General features: G+C 33.0%; 1 long non-coding RNA gene across 1 annotated transcript; it reads left to right on the top strand.

The window, feature by feature from the left end:
* Nucleotides 1–10,141: 10,141 nt before the first annotated feature.
* Nucleotides 10,142–18,614, top strand: LOC140698247 (uncharacterized). The gene is made up of 3 exons (XR_012075892.1): nt 10,142–10,292; nt 11,148–11,237; nt 18,306–18,614. It is a non-coding gene; the product is annotated as an uncharacterized lncRNA (long non-coding RNA).
* Nucleotides 18,615–19,647: the final 1,033 nt, after the last annotated feature.

Here is a 19,647-nt window from a genome sequence, read left to right as displayed (position 1 = left end):
CTTTGCGATATATGATGTCCACAACCTTTTGGAAGTTATTTGCTTGCTAAATTATGTAGAACTTCTCGTCACCACTCACCCATCTTCTAGATGTTACATTTGAGAAGGATTATTTGGAGGGAGTCCCAGACACACTTGGGAGCTGATGTTAGTGAATATCTCTTGAAACTGAAATGAGAGAGGTAGTCCCCAGAATGCCTGGGAAGATGTGACAGTAGGATAGAATAGCTCTTTCAGTGGACAATCTTAAGATCTCTAGAGAACATTTCAGATGAAGAAAATGTGTGTAAACTTTATTTATTTAGAAACTCATTACAAACCACAAAAATGACTTTCTCATTCTGTTTAGCAAAATAATAGTTAGTTGGATGAGCAAAGAATGTAATTGCAGTACCAATTCTGGACACACTACTTTCCTTTAATCTATTCATAATGTCCATTTATCTAATGACAAGACTTCTCACATAATTCAGTGTGACCATAATTTTAAGCATTTCAGATACGGATACATGACATCTGGTTGCCAGGTAAATGCCCATGAAATCAATCTCCCATGCCTTCTTTAAACCGTTTATGCAAGTTTTCACTTTATAAAACTATAATTTTTATGTTCACCTGTGTTCTAAATAGAATAAAGTCACTCCCTGAAGAATTGTTAGTTTTCAATTATAACAGCCATTGCTTGATGTTCAAACTATATGCCAGATATGCTGATAAGAATATCTGTTTCTCTTCTCTACTCTCTTTTTGTATATGCTTTTTAGATCAACAATATATAAATTATTAAACAGAGAAATAATCATTAAGATGCTCTAAAAGATAGTAAATAGGAGAAGGTCTCTGAATCTGGAAACGCACTATTTAAAAACTAACTCTGAAAATTTTTGCAAGTGAAACCGACAAAGGCTTGATCTCCAGAATATATAAGCAGCTCATATGACTCAATAAGAAGAAAATAAACAACCCAATCCAAAAGTGGGCAGAAGACCTAACAAGCAATTCTCCAAGGAAGACATACAAATGATCAAAAAGCACATGAAAAAATGCTCAATATCACTAATTATCAGAGAAATGCAAATCAAAACTACAATGAGGTATCACCTCACACCAGTCAGAATGGCCGTCATTCAAAAATCCACAAATGACAAGTGCTGGAGAGGCTGTGGAGAAAGGGGAACCCTCCTACACTGCTGGTGGGAATGCAGTTTGGTGCAGCCACTGTGGAAAACAGTGTGGAGATTCCTCAAAAGACTAGGAATAGACTTACCATATGACCCAGGAATCCCACTCCTGGGCTTGTATCCAGAAGGAAATCTACTTCAGGATGACACCTGCACCCCAATGTTCATAGCAGCATTATTTACAATAGCCAAAACATGGAAACAGCCTAAATGTCCATCAACAGGTGACTGGATAAAGAAGAGGTTGTATATTTATACAATGGAATACTACTCAGCCATAAAAACTGACAACATAATGCCATTTGCAGCAACATGGATGCTCCTAGAGAATGTCATTCTAAGTGAAGTAAGCCAGAAAGAGAAAGAAAAATACCATATGAGATCGCTCATATGTGGAATCTAAAAAACAAAAAACAAAAACAAACAAACAAACAAAAACAAAGCATAAATACAGGACAGAAATAGACTCATGGACAGAGAATACAGACTTGTGGTTACCAGGGGGGTGGTGGGTGGGAAGGGATAGACTGGGATTTTAAAATTGTAGAATAGATAAACAAGATTACACTGTATAGCACAGGGAAATATACACAAAATGTTATGATAAATTACGGAGAAAAAAATGTGACAATGAGTGTGTATATGTCCATGAATGACTGAAAAATTGTGCTGAACACTGGAATTTGACACAACATTGTAAAATGATTATAAATCAATAAAAAATGTTAAAAAAATAAATAAAAACTAAGTCTGAAACATAGCTCTACAAAATACCTTCCTTTTGTTGTGAGAAGTTACTATGAATATTATATAAAAGTGTGCCTAGACTTTAATAAGAGTAATATAATATTTAGTAATTCTTACATCCATTCACCAGTGAGGGTGTCTCAAAATGGCTTGACACTGGTATATCCAGTTTCAGAGGACTGCATAGAGTAATGATTTTCATAATTCAGGTCAGAACCTATTATTGGATCATGAGAGCAATTTAAGGAGTTACAATCTCTATTGTTTTTTAACATCTATGAAATAGAATAAATTGTAATTGAATAGGATGGAAAATAGTTGATGTTGCTTAAAATGTAGGTATTTTTCCTTCTAATTTTATTGATATATAATTAACATGGAGCACTGTATAAGTTTAAGGTGTACAGCATAATAATTTTGACTTACATACTTCATAAGATGATTACCACAATGTTAATGAGGATCCATTGTCTCCTCAAAAATACAAAAGACAGAAAATATTTTTCATCGTGATTAGAATATATATATATATATCTCACAACTATTTTATCAATTTATCTATCAATGGGCACATAGCTACCTAGCTTGCTTACATATCCTGGCTTTTGTAAATAATGATGCAGTAAACAGATGGATGCATGTATCTTTTTGAATTAGATTTTTATTTTCTTCAGTTAAATACTCAGGATTGGGATTGTTGTATTATATGGTAGTTCTGTTTTTAATGCTTTGAAAAACCTTCATACTGTTTTCTATTGTGGCTGAACCAACTTACATTCCACCAACAGTGCATGTGCATTCACTTTTCTCCACATCTGCACCAACTCTTGTTACTTCTTTTTGATAATAAGACATTATTACAGGTGTGAGGTGATATCTCATTGTGGTTTAGATTCACTTTTTCCTGCTGATTAATGACGTTGGGCATCTTTTGATGTGTCTGTTGGCCATCTATATGTCTTCTTTGGAAAATGTCTCTTCACATCCCTTGCCCATTTTTTAATTATTTTTTTAATGTTTAGTTGTATGAGTTCTTTCTACATTTTGGATATTAACCCCTTATCAGATATATTTTGCAAATATCTTCTCCCATTCAGTAGGCAGTCTTTTCATTATGTTGTTAGTTTTCTTCTCTGTGCAAAAGCTATTTAGTTAGATGTAGTCCCATTTGCTTATTTTTGCTTTTGTTTCCCTTGCCTGAGAATGTGTATCAAAATATATATATATTTCTAAGACTGGTGATAAAGATCATACTGACTATATTTTCTTCCAGGGATTTTTGTCGTTTCAGGCTTTATAAATAAGTCTTTCATCCATTTTGAGTTTATTTTTGTATATGGTGTGGGAGTATTGTCCATTCTGAATATTTTGCATGTAGCTGTCCAGTTTTCTCAACACTGTTTATTGAAGAGGCTGTCCTTTTCCCATTGTATATTCTTGTATCCTTTGTTATAGATTAATTGAGCACATAAATATGGAATTATTAATAGGCTGGCTGTTCTGTTCTGTTGATCTACGTGTCTGTGTTTTTAGCCGGTACCATAGTGTATCTTGATTACTCTGGCTTTGAAACATAATGTGGCATCAGAGCACAATGCCTTCGGCTTAATTCTTTCTTAAGATTCTTTTGACCATTCTGGGTCTTTGTGTTTCCGTACAAATTTTAGAATTGTTCTAGTTCTACAGAAAATGCCGTTGATATTTGATTGGGATGGCACTGAAACTGTATATTGCCTTGATTAGTATGATCATATTAGTAATATTAATTCTTGCCAGTCAATGAGCACAGAATATCTTTCCATTTGCTTGTGTCTTTGAAAATTTCTTTCATCAGTATCTTATAGTTCTCTGTGTACAGATTTTTACCTCTTCAGCTTTATTTCTAGGTATTTGATTCTTTTTGATGCCCTTGTAAATGGGTTATTTTCTAAATTTCTCTTTCTGATAGTTCATTGTTAGTATATAAAAATGCAACAGATTTCTGTGTATTAATTTTGTATCCTAAAATGTACTGAATTAATTCATTAGTTCTAATATTTTTGTGACATCTTTAGCATTTTCTGTATATAGTATCACGTCATCTACAAATAATCACAGTTTTACTTATCTCTCTCCAGTTTTGGTTGCCTTTATTTCATCTCTGATTTCTGTAGCTAGGAGTACCAATACTATGTTGAATAAGGGTGAGATTGGGCATCCTGGGGTGTTTCTAATCTTAGGGGAAATTTTTCAGCTTGTCAGCTTTGAGAATGATGATAACTGTGGGCTTTTCATATATGGTCTATATTGTGTTGAGTTATGTTCCCTCTATGCCCACTTTGTTGAGACTTTTTATCATAAATGGATATCAAATTATGTCAAAGATTTTTCTGTGTCTATTGAGATGATCATATGATTTTTATTCTTCAATTTATCAATATTGTGTATCACATGGATTTGTGGATATTAAATCAACTTTGCCTCCCAGTGATAAATCCCACTTGATCATGGTGTGTGATCCTTTTAATGTCTTGTTGAATCTGGTTTACTAATATTTTGTTGAGGATTTTTGCACCTAGGTTTATTAGTGATATTGGCCTATAGGTTTCTTATCTTGTGCCTTTTTTTTCCTTTTAATCTGAATGAGGCTGGCATCTTAGAATGAGTGTAGAAGCATTAGAAGCATTCTTCCTCTGGGATTTTTGGAATAGTTGGAGAAGGATAGGTGTTAACTCCTCTTTAAATGTTTGGTACAACTTACTTGTGAGGCTATGTAGCCCTGGGCCTTTGTTTATTGGAAGGTTTTTTTTTTTTTAAATTACTGATTCAATTTCATTACTGGTAAATACTCTTCATATTTTCTGTTTCTTCCTTAATTAGTCTTGGAAGACTCTACATTTCTAGAAACTTGCCTATGTCTTCTAAGTTGGGTTGTCCATTTTATTGGCATATGCTGGTTCCTACCAATCTCTTATGAACCTTTGTATTTCTTTGGTGTCAGTTCTTTTTTTCTGATTTAATTTATGTGGGTCCTCTCTTTTATTTTTCTTGGTGAATCTGGCTATAGGTTTATCAATTTTGTTTATCTTTTCAAAGAACCAGCTCTTAGATTTATCTTTTCTGTTTTTTTTTTTTAAGTCTCTATTTCATTTATTTCTGCTCTGATCTTTATGGTTTCATTTCTTCTAAATTTGAGTTTTGTTTTTCTAGTTCCTTTAGGTGTTAGGTTAGGTTGTTTATTTGAGATTTTTCTTGTTTTCTGAGGTAAGCTTGTATTGCTAAACTCTCCTCAGAGAACTGCTTTTGCAGTGTCCCATAGATTTTGGATCTTTTTATAGATACTTTTTCTTAAATATTTTCTTTCAGATTATATCTATGCCATAGGCATTTATGACATATATAGTTTCAGTGTAAAAATATTTTTTATTATTGTGGTCAAATCTAGTTAAAATTCACAGGTCTAAGTTAAATCATCTAATGATCTAATTTTAGAAATATTTGATATTCTTCTTGAAACTTTATTCTCCTTAAAGAGAATTAATTTAATTTTATCTTGAGTATTTTTTCTAATTGATAATAAAGTGTTAATATCAAGAGAAATGGAAGAAAATTGAAGATACTTCTAATGTACATCTTTACATATTAATCTATTATTATGTAATACAATGGTCATTTTCAAAAGGACTAAGTAAATACTGGGAGAGAGTAGCAACAGGAATAATTTCTAAAACTTTCTGTTAACTCTAATGGAAAATTTGAAAGTATGCATTGTTTTCTATAGATTCTGCTAGCATACAATTAGATTTATATGTAATATGTTTACATATAGTTGAGAAGTTTACAGTCCATATCAACAACTTTTAGATGTTCCAAAATATTTATCTCATTCCTTTTTTTAAATTACCTTTAAAAGAATATTCACTGATAATATTTGAGAATAAAAGAGCTAAGGCTCAATATTTTAGAGTCAACTAGATTTTTTTGTAAGAAGAAATTTCTCTTTTGATGGTTCCTTGTAAATGGGATTACTGCTTTCTAAAGATGTGTGCAAAAAATAAGGAGGAAAAACTTTACAAATTATTAATCTACAACTGTAGTGTATCTAAATAATTTGTGAACCTAACACTATTCTAAGATACAAAGTTAATTTTTAAAAAATCCACAACCTGAAATGACCCAATTGAGGCCATGTAACTTAATTGCATATCATTAAATATAAAACATTATTTAAGCTAGCACAACAAAACCCAGCACCCAACAACATGAAATTTGATGAACAATTGAAAATTCAAGGTGTTCAGACAGTAGGAAATTATGACCCATATACATGTAAAAACAAATAATAAACCAGATTTTAAAAAATCCAGGATGATGGAACTAGCAGGAAAGGACTTGAAAATAACTGTTCTAAATATGGTACTTTTTATGTTCAAGAAGATAGAGGAAACATGAACATAAAAGTAGTAGTAGAAAAATAATAACTCAGAGGAAACACTGAGTGATTAAAATTACAGTTTCTAAAATTGAAATATGATTTGACGCAAGTCATGGGAGATTAGACACTGCAGATAAAATGATCAATGTACTTAAGTAATTAATAGGATCCAAAACTGAGTACGGAAAGACAAAAAATAGAGAAGTCAGTGACCTGTGATACATTAGCAAGCATCTAAAACAATGAGTAATGGGAGTTCCAGAAGGAAGAAAAGGGAGACAGCAAAAAATTGAAAGTATGTATATTACAATTTGATACAAAGTTACTAACTCAAAAATCTAAGCGCTCCTTGACTCCAAACCAGAACACACCTAAAGGAAGCTCTGCCAAGGCATATTGCAATCAAATTGGAGAAAATAAATGCTACTTTAAAAGTACGGTTAAAGACAGAAAAATTAAACATATAGAAGAGCAAAGAGAAGGTTAACAACAAACTGTCAAAAGGTACAAACAGGAGAGGACTGGCATTTTTAAAGCTCACAGAAAGTTGAAATAATTCAGGTGTTTATTTGCTCAGGCTGCTATAACAAAATCCTTTAGAATGAGTGACTTAAACAACAAAAATATGTTTCTCATAGTTCTGAAGGCTTAAATTCTAAGACCAAGGTGCCAGTATGCTTGGGTTATTTTGAGAACTCTGGCTTGCAAAAAAAAAAAAAAAAGCCTTTCTTTCTGTTGTCTCTTCACGTGAGATAGGGGAGGAGGGAGAGAGAACTCTGTTCTATGAAAGGGCTAAACATCATGACGACCCCAACCTCATGACCTCATCTAAACCTAATTACCTGCCAAAGGCCCCAAATTAATTGTGAATTCTGATGGATGTAGTCTTCTTTTTACACCATTAATAGACCTATTTTTGTTCATTTCTGGTATTATTACATTACTCAGTCACCATCATGATACCTCTCTGAACTCACTCACACTCTTCCCTTTGCCTGCATTCAGATCTTAATGACCTTCTGTTGTTGCTCCTCAAACCCCCGAGCAGCTTCTGATCTGATGCTTTCTCCCCACTGCTGGTGAAACCCTTCTCCTGGATCTTGTCAGGGTGGACCTCTCCTCATTAATCAGCTTATCAGCCTCTGCCACTGAGGTCTTTGCTGCTGATGCTACTCATGTCCAATCATTGTACTTCCCACTTACAATAATTGCTACTATCTATACGTCTTGTTCATTTATTTAGTAATGTTTTGGTCTCAGTATTTGCCCTTAAACAGGTATCAAGGAAGCAAATGCCTTACGTATATTCCTGGTACCTAGAAAAATACCTGGGACGCAATTGTAGTTCAACAATAAATGTTGAAAAGGTTTTCTTGAATTACTTCAACACTCTACTGTTTCCATTAGTTTATTTTTTTTTAATTTTTGTTTTCTTTCTATACTTGACTTTCATTTCATATTTCAGTCAGACCAACAGGTTTGAAACGTACATATGGTCTTATCATTATAATGTCATTGGATTGAGTTGAACTTCATCTACTTAGAAAGCCCCATCTGATCCACAGGTGTGTATGCATGTACACACGTGTGTGCACGCATACACACACATATCCACATTTAGGCCCACACGCTATTATCACCTCACCTTCCAACTTACACACCAGGAAAGACTTCCCTAAACCCTGCCTCACCAACCTGTCCCTTCACACCCATCTCCATATGTGGAGGGTCATTCTTTATGCTCTCCCATTGGATACTCTGCTTTACCTTCTTGTAACACAAATCGCTCTGTAGCGTAATGAGTTCTTCAAGAATGGATCTTTCTTATTTTCCTTTTCCCCTCATTATTCTTTGCACTTTGCATGTTGTAAGCAGTTAGTGTATTCCCAGTGTATAAAAGTACTCTAAAATTCTCTGCTCTCATCTCCTGTTACTGATTATAATTGATTCAGTGAGATCTGTTGTTTTTTTAAAGGTATCCTGCCTCCTTCCCTCCTTGCCATCATTGATGCAATTCCCTACATAGAGTGCATCCCTGTCCTTGCACTCAGTTGTTTAGCTTTCTGATCTAAAAAACAAAAACTGAAAACTTCAAGCAAGCCTGCATCCTTCCTTCTTTCTGTCATGTAATCTAGCCATAATGTCATGTTTCCGCCTCTGAATTCTTTACATAGTAGTACATCATATCCATCAGTTATAATGGAAGCCTTCACATTATAGTCCATGTTTATTTGAAATTATATTAATGTATAGAGGAGGTCATAGTTCCCGTATTTAGCATAAATAACAAACATCCATTTGTTTTAACTCTGGTACTATCTAGTGCGTTACTTGCGTACAACATTCTTAATGAATTACGTCCATCTGGTTTTCCAATTTTGGATGATGGTACCATTGATTGTGGTCCCTTAAAAACAGATTTCTGGGCAAAGTTGCATATGGAATCAAAATCTTCATGAGAATCTCTATTTCCAGTAAATACTTCAAGTGAATTAGAGCAAGAGAAAAATTAGGAAACCCTAGATGATTGCTCTGCCACCCCAGTCAATTCATATTCTGCTCTACTAACTGTTTCATTCATTCTCTTCATAGTTTCCCAATACTTGTTCTCCGTTTCTTATTCTTAGCTAATAAATGTACTTTGTATTTCACTGAAAAATGGGAGCAATTAAAAAGAACCTCCATATGCTCCTTCTTTCAAATTTTGTGATCTGCTTTCTTCTTACCCATATATTCTCTGTCTTCCTTTTACAGCTGTTGACTGCCCATGCTCCTGAGTAAGTCAGTATCTCCACTTGATCCTCTTTCCAGAATCATCCATACTCCTTTCTCTAAAAACTAAAACAAAACCACTGGATTCTTTTATTTTCTGCTATGGACAGAATGAAATATATTCATTTAAATACAAAATCCCACACAACACTCTGCTTCATTTATAAGTGTTTGAACTCATAAGTGTGAACTCTATGGAAAGCATTGTTTTGAAATGTATTTGCTTTTTATACATTATATGTAATTTACTTTTTCTGTTGATCCTCTTATCTGAAAATACATTGTGCTATTTTAATTATCTGCACACACATTCATATTGCTTCTTCCAAAGTATGACAAAAAAAGTAAAATTAACCTCATTTGAACTATAATTTGACATTTTGACTACTCGAAATAGGATGAAAAAGATTTTAAGGTAATTTTCCAATTTTTTTTGCTCTTATTAATGAAGAAAATGATCTAAAAACATAATACCTGAGTGTCCCGAACATAATTATATGATGCTTTAATATTACTGTGACAGAAGCAATGGTTTAATAGAAAGGAAAAAAGATTTCAAATAAAATTCTATTTTTAACTGCTCTTGTTTCAGCACACTTTACTTGGTGCACATATAAATGAAATAGCAAGGGCTTGTAGAAGGAAGATACTGAACTTAATAACTTTGACTTCAAATTAATAAAAATTACATCAAAGACAGCATTTCATTGTCCTGAGTATGTCCAATCCTTTCAAACTATTCGTTAAGAAGATAATGTTTAATGAACAAGAGTTTTGTTTTTATCAATTTTTAAAGCTTATTAAAAGCCTTGAAACAAAATTTAAAAATAAAAATGTGTATCTATATAGGATGATCTGGACCGCTAGGTCCCCTGCATTGCTTCTGAAATGCTTCAGCTGAACCTGTGAGCAGGCAGCCCTCAGGCTTGAAAGAACATCAGTTAAAGCTATTGTGACCTCATCTGTCAAAGTGGTATCTCGGTTACACAAAAACTTCCATCTACATCAGAAATCCATTAACCGCTGATCCTAAATAACAGAGCTCACATAATGGATGGCTGAATTTCTGTTTGGAATGGGGGTTGGCTTATCAGGCTGACTGAGCAAGAGTGGTAAACTGAATGGAGGGAAAAATAAGATAAAGTTTATAACAGACAAAGTAACCCAAACAGTAACAGGTGAAATATCACTTTAATATTACAATCAATTTACATTTTTATCAAAGAGAATAGAATTCCATGTGGTTATTTTATAACGTGTTAAATTATTGCTTAAAATAAGAGTGGTACTACCAAACCTTTGCACCATACTTATGACTGTTCAAGAGCTTTGCAAGTATGAACTAGTATAAACCCCACAAAAACCTTTTGCGGTGGATACTTTTACTGTCCTGTTGTTCCACATGGAGGAACTGAGACCCAGAGGTTTGAGTGATTTGACTTATTCACACAGCTAGCCAGTAGAGGGGATAAGATTTGTTCCCGGACATTCTGGCTGCAAAGACTACGCCCTTAACCTTCCCACAGTACAATCTTTCAAATCAGTCACCAGTAAAATGTGTTTGGTAAAACAGTGTCAGATTATGTTTCATCCAGAATAATCAACTGGGACACTGTGTGCATGCTTTTTGTAAGAATGAGCTGAAGTTTTAAATCCTTGAAAATCCGGGGTTCTGATATCATATGCTGTAATATGGCAAAGTTTGCAGAACATGTAGTAAATTTGGCAATTGAATCTTCTAGCATGATTGAAAATAAAAGTGGGAGTTAGATATTGCCAAATAAACTGACATGAATTGAGGATTTATATGAACTGGTGATGCATACATAGCTTAAGCCCTGGTAAACAATGAATACTCAATAAATGCTTATTAGTTACATTGTCATGCTTATGAATTATAAGTTGTTATTAATCCATATAGGAGATGTCAACTCATATGTACAATAAGACCATAAATGTAATGATCAGTAATATTTATTGGTTTGATTCTTATTTACTCAGATATTTTTATCTATATCCAATATATTTCACAGATATTGTATTTAATTACATTTCACCAAAAGCATGATGCAATAATGACAAACCTGGCAACGATACCAGTTAAGAAGTTAGCAAGTGTTAAGGTAAAGTCAAATGTTACCTCTGTTTTGGAACCCAGTTTTATTATAGTTTTCTAGCAGCTCTGTCTACACATATAATCAGGCTACTCCTAAGTCCCTGTATTAGTCAGGATTCTCCAGAGAAATAGAACCAACATAATGTATATATAGACAGAAGGAGATTTATCTTGGAAAATTCGCTCATATCATCATGGGGGCTTGATAAGGCCAAAAACTGTGGGGGAGACCAGAAAGCTAGAGACCCAGGGAAGAGCTGCAGTTGAAGTCTGAAGGCTGTCTGCTGGCAGAATTCCTTCTTGGTCTGGGAAGGTACATCTTTAAACTGACTGGATAAGGCCCACCCATACTGTAGAGGATAATTTACTTTATTCAGAGTCCATTGACTGAAAGCTTATCTCACCCCAAAAATACCTTCACCAAAACACCCAAAATAAAGTTTGACCTGGCATTGGGACACTGTGGCTCAGCCAAGTTGACACAAATACAAATTCTGGATGTTTGTAGACAACCTGATAGCTTAAAACAACAAATAAATGGGCTTTGAATAAAATTCATCTACAGACATCCAGGAGGAAAATAACAAATGCAGAATTCATTATCATCTATGGACATGGTACAGCAGAGTGAGACTGCGTTTAATGCTGTAGACAGATAAAAATGATTTGCAATGAGAGTATGTTTAAAATCTTGTGAGTGATCATTAAAATTTTAATTGGCAAATTTCATATATAATACTCTCCACTGTGGTCTGTGCTAGAAATGGAGGCAGTGCCGAAACAGACTGTGCAGTGGATGAGAAATTCAAACTGAAATCTAAAGTATCACACAAAAGAGAGGCCTAGTCTAATATAATGGTGGGTTATGAATTATAATTATGGTAATTATTATACTTAATTAAGTACTATGAATTGTATTCTATTCAATATATGATTCCTTCCTTCTCTATTCCCGCTGCCTCTATATACATAAAAGAGCAGGCATTTTAGGATAAAATATTCAATGTCATCTTTTTTCTAAGTTCATATTATCACTGAGAGCTCAAAGTGGAGTTTGATGGTGGGTTTTTACACATCAAATAATGATATTTGTTTAATACCCAGGTTAAATAAGAGTTTAATTGGTTATTTTATTCCCATTTGTATGTTCCCACAAATTTGTCTTTCCATGAGTGTCAGTTTGTGTGTGTGTGTGTGTGTGTGTTTAGAGAAACAGTCACATTGCACGACAGTTGACTGCATGTAGTACTAATTCACAAAAATTTCTCGGCTTCTTCATTAAATGAATTATTTTTCAAATTTTGTATGTTTCCTAGAATTATAACATTCTAATTTGGTTGAGTTTATATAACAAAGCGAATATTTGTTGGATGGAATAAATGTTCCTTTATAAGTTTCAGGTGGTTATGTAAATCCTATAAATATATGTTCCCACTTTTGTTTGTTTTCTCATCTTTAACAGAACTCAGCTGCAATAAAAAAAATCTATTTTTAATTTAAATTAAAATTTTAAAATTGAAGTATAGTTGATTTACAATGTTTCAGGTGTACAGCAAAGTGATTTCATTATATATATATATATATATATATATATATATATAAATAATATTCTTTTCCATTATAGCTTATAACAAGATACTGAATGAAGTTACCTGTGCTATATAGTAGGTCCTTGTTGTTTATCTATTTTATATATAATGGTATGTATTTGTTAATTCCATACTCCTAGTTTATCCCTACCCTCCTTTCCCCTTTGGTAACCATGTTGGTTTTCTATGTCTGTGAGTCTATTTTTGTTTTGTAAATAAGTTCATTTGTATGATTTTTAAATTTTCATATATAAGTGATATAATACGGTGTTTGTCTTTCTCTTTCTGACTTGCTTCACTTAGTATGATAATTTAATAACCATGCATGTTGCTGCAAATGGCATTATTTCATTATTTTAATGGATGAATAATATTCCATTGTGTATATATAGCACATCTTCTTTATCCATTCATCTATCAAGGGACATTTAGGTTGCTCCCATGTCTTGGCTATTGTAAATAGCACTGCCATAAACATTGGGGTGCATGTATCTTTTTGAATAGAGTTTTACCTTTTCTAGCTCTATGCCCAGGCGTAGGATTGCTGGATTGTCACGGTAACTCTGATTTTAGTTTCTTAACAAACCTCCATACTGTTCTCTTTAGTGGATACACTAATTTGCATTCCTACCAGTGATGCAGGAGAGTTCCCTTTCCTCCACACCCTCTCCAACGTTGATTATTTGTAGACTTTATGACGATGTCCATTCTAAGCAGCGTGACTGTATGTCTTCTTCGGAGAAGTGTCTATTTAGATCTTCTACACATTTTAAAAATTTTGAGTGTTTTTTGTTTTTGCTTTTGTTTTTTGATATTGAGCTGTATGAGCTGTTTGTGTAGTCTGGAATATTACCCTTTGTTGGTTGCATTGTTTGCAAATATTTTCTCCTATTCCCTAGGTTGCCTTTTCTTTTCTTTTATGGTTTCCTTTCCTGTGCAAAAGCTTTTAAGTTTAATTTGGTCCCATTGTTTATTTTTACTTTAGTTTTCATTGCTCTAGGAGATGAACCCCCCAAAATACTGCTGTGATTTATGTCAAAGAGTGTGTTGCCTATGTTTTCCTCTAGGAGTTTTGGTATGCAGACTTACATTTAGGTCTTTAATTCATTTTGAGTTTATTTTTGTATATGATACCAGAGAATCTTCTAATTCCATTCTTTTACATGTAGCTGTCCCAGCACCACTTTCTGAAGAGACTCTTTTCTCCATTGCACATTTTTGCCTCCTTTGTTGTGGATTAATTGATCATAAGTGTGTAGGTTTATTTCCGGGCTTTATATGCTGTCCCACTGATGTATGTGTCTGTTTTTGTGCCAGCACCGTACTGTTCCATTACTGTAGCTTTGTAATACAGTGTGAAATCACTGGAAGGAGTGTGATTCCTCCAGCTCCATTCTTCTTTCCTAAGTTCGTTTTGGCTATTCAGGGTCTGTTGTGTTTCCAAATAAATTTGAAAAAAATTGTTTTAGTTCTGTGAAAAATGCCATTGGTAATTTGATGGCGGTTGTATTGAACCTGTAGATTACTTTGGGTACGATGGTCATTTTAACCATACTGATTCTTCCAGTCCAAGAACATGGTATATCTTTCAATCTGTGTGTTGTCTTCATTTTTCTTTTCTCATCAATGTCTTACAGTTATTGGAGTACACGTCTTTTGCTTCTTTAGGTAGGTTTATTCTTAGGTATTTTATTCTTTTTGGTGTGATGGTAAATGGAATTGGTTTCTTCATTTCTCTTTCTGATAGTTTGTTATTAATCTATAGAAATACAGCATATTTCTGCATATTAATTTTGTATCCTACAACTTTACCAAATTCACTGATGAGCTCTAGTAATTTTCTGGTGGCGTCTTTAGTATTTTCTATGTACAGGATCATGTTTTCTGATTTCCTCTGATTTCTTTAGTGCTCCATTGGTTGTTCAGTAGTATATTTATCCTCCACATGTTTGTGTTTAAAAAACCAACATTTTAAAATAGGTAATTGTATGATTTGTATCCATATTTGCTAAGGTGTTATAATCTTCACTCTTTAGAATCCCAACAGGATGCTTACTAATAAGAATCTAAAACTTGCTATCATAGCATGTGCCATTCATAACATAATAAAGCTCAGTGATGAATATGAGAAAGCACATTGCTTTTCATTAGAGGACCTTCTGACCTCACTTGTATGCAAAGTGGTGCATCATTAAACAGTATGTCCTGCATAAATATTTTCTATTTCTACCACTAATCAGGCCTTCTTTTTGAGACCAATTTAATAGGATAGCAGAATAAATGAACTTGAAATTACTGTCCATCTATTTTACATTATGCAAAAGATAGCAAATGTTCTTAAAGATTCCACATGATTTCTTAAAGTTAACATTGTAACCTTACCTGCATTCTTTTATTTTTTAAAGAATCTTTGAGGATTCTATAATGAGAGTTTTTCATTAAACATTGAAACATTTCTGAAGCCATTATTTTATATTCTGCTCATTATAAAGAGTTTGGAAATACAGAGACAAAATTTAAATCAAGGGACAGAGCCTTATAGCTATCTAAGCATATAAAAATAAAAACTTTAAACACATAAAGAAACACACATATTTATACTTACACATATTAATTGGTATGAGAAGTAGGTAGATGGCACTCTAGGAACAAGGAGAAAAATAACCAGTTTTGCTTGGGAAAGGAGTAAAAGACAAGAGATACAGAAAAGGAAATTTTTGAGCTTAAATTTTATGTGCAAGTTTTTTTGGTATGTTATAGTTTGTAGAGGCTATGTAGGAAAGGAGAAAGAAATTAAGCACATAGTTCAGTGTAAGGAAAGTGCATAATCTGTAAATTTAATGATCTTCGTATAAAACTTGGTTTTATTGGACAGCCTCCAATGACAAATTCTTGTTGAATTATGAAAGCTCTCCTGCAACATGTAAAGATATTCATGTTTTACACCTATAGGCTGTGTGGACATGTTGAAGGGGGGACATACACATTCACACATAAATTTAACATATTCATATGCATCTGTGAATGTATTACATGTCACACACACACATAGATGCACTTACACTTTTTAGCTGAGATACAGTTGAGGTACATAAGTTACAGGTATATAACATAGTGATTCACAATGTTTAAAAGCCATGTTCCACCTGTAGTTATTATAAAATCTTGCCTATATTCTCTGTGTTGTACCATGTGTCCTTGTAGATTGTTTGCTTAATATATAAATAGTATAAATTCTTAGTAGTAGCAGGATAAATATGGTAGTGGTGTGGATGAGGAAATAATAATCTGGCTATGGTGAGTTGTTAAGATGCAACTGAGAAAAGATAGCAAAGTCCTGATTTAAAACGGTGATAGTGGGGATGAAGAATTGGACAAAATTTGAGGAATTTTGAATTGGAACGTCTATCAACACTTGGTTCTTGAATGAGAGGGGAAATGAAAGAAATATGAAGAAAAAAATGCCAGATCTGTTGATGGGATGTTACAGGTATATAACATCAGTCTCTCTCTGTCCTCCTGCTCCTTTATTTACTTTCATGTGCTTTTCAACTATATAAAGTTACTTAAAAAGCAAGCTAGATATTTTTGATGATTTATTCATTAAATAAAATTTATGGAACATAAGCAAATGCTCTATTAGCATATATATTTACTGTTTTGTAAAAGCAAGCTTACTGATTTAGGAAAACTACTCCAGAATCATTATATACACATTTATTTATTATTGTCCTTGACACTTGATATAGAAATAATTCTGTATGAAAGTGATCAACTTTTAAATTATAGTCTTCTCTTTTTCTTCTCATTGATCAATACTGTTTTCCTTATATAATTTTGAAATAATATTTCTTATTTAAAATAGTTATATATTCTTAAATAACACAGCTTAAGATCATTTTCCCTTACCACATTAAATATGTAATGAAATAAGTCATGGATGAATCAATTTGAGGTAACCAATATCATATTTATTAAATGCTCACATCATAAAATACACAGAATGAAATTATCTGCAGAAGTTAGGACTAGAGTGTAAGATAAATATTTTAGAGAGAAATACTTGTGAATAAACTAAGTAGGATTTAGAATTCAAAGTACGGGCTAAATATACCAAACTTACATCCAATTATCTAAAAGGGGGTTAAGGAGGAAATTTTCCCTAGTCCTTTTAAATGTGATAAATTATTGAAATTTGCTCATTCAATTATTTGAGAAATAGGAATAAAGCACTTCTGGAAGGCAATCAGGTAGCACAATTAAAAATCTATTGGTTACTGCCTTTCAACATTTAACATAGATAGAATTCAAATGTGAAGATATTTTTATTCTAAAGTACCACGCAGAAGAACAATAGGTTTTTAATCAGAGCACAAAACATTTACAATATTCAGAATGGAAACGAGAGAGTAATTTCCATCAAAATTGTAATGTCCAACTTCATGCAGAAGTCAACTCATCACAAACTAGAAATTAAAAGGACAAGGAAGTATCATTTTAAAGAATTGATTAGAAATAAAAATAACTCTGCACCAAAACTATATAATGTTTGCCTTTTGGGAATCTTATAGAATGGAAAGAAGTTTTCTGATTACCTGGGCCCAAGGAGCGGAGCTGAAGACCTCTTCTGGTCCAGGCACTGTCTTCCTTGTTGATTTTTATTTTAAGAGTTTCTGTCACAGCCTCTTCCCTTGTCTCTTTCCTGTAAAAAACATTCACTGCATTGTACAGCAACAAAGTCATTCAGTTTTTATATAACAATCCTAGCGAATAACTGGTTAACACTGAGCGTTTTATCCACTTCTTGAAGCAATTGCTTTGGCTAGAAGATTAAATATCCACATTTTTCAAACAGGTCATTTCACCATCCCCAGCATGGACAGGTTGGGGACAGAGACTGAGGGCACTGACTGAGAGTTTAAGAAGACACAGCTGAGGGAGTAAAATCCCCCAAACAAGAAGAATGAAGATAAAAACAGTGAGACTATATTATGCACTAAACTACTGTACAAAGGTGAATGCCAGATGACAATAAAAATGACCTTGGTGGGCACAGTAGTCAGGGTTAAGTTGCAAGGTGTATGATACATGCAAGGTGAAACAGACAATGAGTCAGTATTGGGCGTTAAATCACTCAGGATCAGTAAGAGGGGACGAGCGAATAAACTCAAAACAAGCTTCCAGCAATCATCCCCTGAACTGTATTTGCTGTTCCTTTTGCCATGGGAAGGGAACTGCCTTTCGAAATGGGATCCTGTCAATGTAACTACAATCCTTGAAAGCACCTTCCCTGCCACAGTCCAGACCCACAGGACCGTCTCCCACCCTGCTTCTCTCCTCAGTTACTACCCGATGAATTCAAGTTTCACAGCAATAGTAAAATGAAAATCAAATCTAACACCCTAGCTGTAAGGACTCATTGAAATGAAATTTAGACTTCCAGCTTTAGCAGTGTTACTGTCTTCTCTTTGTGGACTTCTTTTTAGGAGGCATCCTGTGGAAGGTATATGAGTGGATCTTGGACCAAATGCTGAATAAGCCCATCCACGTGATCTGCCATATTGAGCAACTTGATTCATCTTTAACAAAATGGCTTAAGAATATAATTTACAAGATAAATTATCTTTTCTTCAGAGATGACTGCTTGCCATGATTTTTTTTTTTTGAATATTAGAAATGGCAAAATGGCTTCCAGATTTTCTCCTGTACCATCTGTGTTTATGGCTAACAGATAATCTCTCATCTTTCCTTCTGGCTTAGGCAGAATATTATTAAAGTCAGTATTCTATGTGAAATACCCTGTCTTCATTAATTACTTTTTCACAGTAAAGACTGAATAGAATAAAATATTAATGAATATTTTTCTTTAATATTAATAATCTATTATAGGAATGAGAGAATCATTTCAGAGTATTTTGATAGCAGACAGCATAATAATTTGAGGGATTTTTAAAGACAAATTGTGAAATATATTTATGTATATTTTTTTAACCCAGAAATAGAATCCAGAATTTTCATTCTGGATCTGTGACCACCACAAACATTTAAAAAAGCACTGTTAAACAAAGTACTTCTTAAAGGAAATTCTTCTGTATTTTTGTGCATTGTGAAGATTTATTGGTGTCAAATGTGAAGGAAAATTTTCTGGGTCACTTGTGCAAATGAGAAGTATAAGAAAGACCATAAATATAATGGTTTGTAAAATGAATTTGAAAACATTTATAATGATTTAATTCTACTAAGAATTACACAAGTTATATTTGAACGAGGGTTTGGGAAAAAATCCTCACCATATTGTTGATAACTTCATTTAATTCATACTTTTGAAAATCAAAAGGAATAATATCATTATATGATTGATTCTAGATAATTGTCATCTTTTACATAAATACACTGGCCATCCAACTTATTTTTGTAAAGAAATTATGTACATACTCGGCTGAGTTCTCATTTCTTTCCACAAAGCACTGATGGATACACTGTGCAGAAAAAAAACACAAATACTGTAATTATGTTGCTGATTATATTTATCCTCTTCTGTATTAACAGTGATTATAATAATGACATATCAAATGAAATATGTACATAAATTCAATGCACATGTATAAAACGTATAGAAATTTATGTTGAAGATAACCTATTATTAAAAACAGCAATCAAATTAAAATTTCTTTAGCTCCAACTGGAGAAAAATAACTAGATTTTTTTTTACACAAATATATACCTTTTAACAATAATGTAACTTTATTTTAAAAGGTATAAATAGTTTTCTCCTTTTAAAAATACTACCTATAATTTTTTAAAATATTGACACATGTAAGCAATGTT

This window comes from Vicugna pacos, chromosome 1 (assembly GCF_048564905.1).
Source record: "Vicugna pacos chromosome 1, VicPac4, whole genome shotgun sequence".
NCBI classification, from domain to species: domain Eukaryota; kingdom Metazoa; phylum Chordata; class Mammalia; order Artiodactyla; family Camelidae; genus Vicugna; species Vicugna pacos.
The sequence above is the reverse complement of the archived record's forward strand: the minus strand, read 5'-3'. Positions and strand labels throughout refer to the sequence as shown.